This window comes from Suricata suricatta, chromosome 16 (assembly GCF_006229205.1).
Source record: "Suricata suricatta isolate VVHF042 chromosome 16, meerkat_22Aug2017_6uvM2_HiC, whole genome shotgun sequence".
Lineage (NCBI taxonomy): Eukaryota > Metazoa > Chordata > Mammalia > Carnivora > Herpestidae > Suricata > Suricata suricatta.
Window position 1 is genome coordinate 59094425 of NC_043715.1, and position 1964 is coordinate 59096388.

Here is a 1964-nt window from a genome sequence, read left to right on the forward strand (position 1 = left end):
GGTCTCTACTCACCTGGGCAGGGTCTCTCAGGGTCAGGGTCGCCATCAGAACCTGTACTTGGGGACTCGCAGAAAGAGACGCACAGCACGGACTTGTGGGCTCCTGGTCTCAGTCTCCTGGTCCTTCTAGGGCAGGGTCGCTCAGGGCGCCGCCTCCCCGCCACCCTGGGGTCGCACGACACGTGACTCGGGGCACCGCCCCAAAGCCCCGCGGAGCGGCCCAGGCTACCCACGAGGAAACTGACTCTCGGGTTTGCGACCTTCGCCCGCCTTTAGGGCGTGCGCGAAGCGGCCCTCGGCTCGCGTCTTCTTCCCATCCCTCTCCTCGGGTCTCCAAAACCCGCTAGAAAACCGGCCTGGGGGCTCACGGCGCTCCAGTTCCTCCACACCGGTGTGGCCCAATGCCCGGCAGCAAAGTGACAGAGCCGGACGCCGGAAGTCCAGCCCCCTAAAGTCTTCATTGGCCCAGGTTGCCTTGTGGACGCACGCGCGCAGCCTTCTGGGAAGCGTAGTTCTCGCCCGCTCTGCAGACCTGGGGCCGATTCCCTGTCCGATGTCTGCGGCAACGTCCAGGCATCCCCGCGCTGCGCGCTGGGAAGTGGAGTCTCGCAGGCTCTCCCCCAGCTTCCGTGGGTCCGGAGAGTGGGGTGTGCGATCGCCGCGTTGGGCTTCTTGCGCTCTGGGGTCTCGGATCTCGTTGCGCGCCCATGCGGCCCAGACGGATAAACGCTGGACGTGCAAAAGCGGAAATCGCTGTGGTCCCAGGAGGCGACCCCGGCACTGGGTTTAAGGACAAAGCCTAATGGGAGGGGCGAGTGAGGAGGGGTGGGACTTTGTCACATAGCCCCCAGGTCTACCACTAGAGCCTGTGCGCCGGATTAACCTCTCCACACTTCTAAAGGGTTAACATCAGTTTGGGTCCCCTCCACTAAGAGAGGTGCAAGGCCCTAGCCTAAATTTTTCTTGAGTCTGAATTATTCTCTGACACTTTGCTAAACCATCTGTTTTCCTTGCTAAACTGGGCCGCGCAAAATGTTCTTTCCCAAACTTCCCTTGGGTTTAGGTCTTCAAGTGTTGCTGGCACATCAAGATATTGATTTCTTGGTCGTTTCCTGGGAACCATCCTGACTGTCTGCTTCACGTGCAAACAGAAGGACGGGCAGTGTAAGTGCACACCCACGACTGCTGGAGAATGAGAGCTTTTCTCTTTGTTGCTGTACTGTGAGGGTTTGTTTTTGGTCTTGTCAGGGTCCTTCATCTTCGTACATAAAATGATACAATGACGTCACCCACCGTAGAGCTGTTAGAAGGATATATGGAGTTAATCTGTGTCGAGTTCGTTCATTTTTGCTGTCTTCCTTCCTCCGTCCTTGTAAATGCATCGATCTCACCAAGAACTGTCCTTAGAATTAACACTATTTGTAAATCGTTGTAATGCAAGAGAGCACAGTCATATAGATTTAAATAGGACACATCTAGCAATATTAATGAGTCAAATTATACTACCAGTCAGGTCACAGTTCATATCTGATTGTTCCCTCGAATGGAAAGGCAGCAGCTAAAGTAAAGGTGCAGCTAAACCAAAGGCAGATACTTAAAACTGCCATAACCTATATATGTACTTTCATCTTATACTTGTGTCTAAATATTCACGTGACAATCGATGTAAATTCACACAATATAAAGAAATGTGCTGCCCAAATAACCACAATGCAAGAGATCCCATTAATTTTGGAATATTTGTGTGTAAATATTGATCACTTTGAAAGAATTAGGAAAGTTTAATGTATTAAATTTGTGATTTTATCCAACCCTAGAGGCACTAATTTTTCATTCAGTGTTTGAATGTTTGGAGACATTTAATTTCTTATTTTAAAATTATCCCTATAGGGGCACCTGGCTGGCTCAGTCAGTAGAGCTTGCAACTCTTGATCTCAGGGTTGTGAATTTGAGCCCCATGTTGG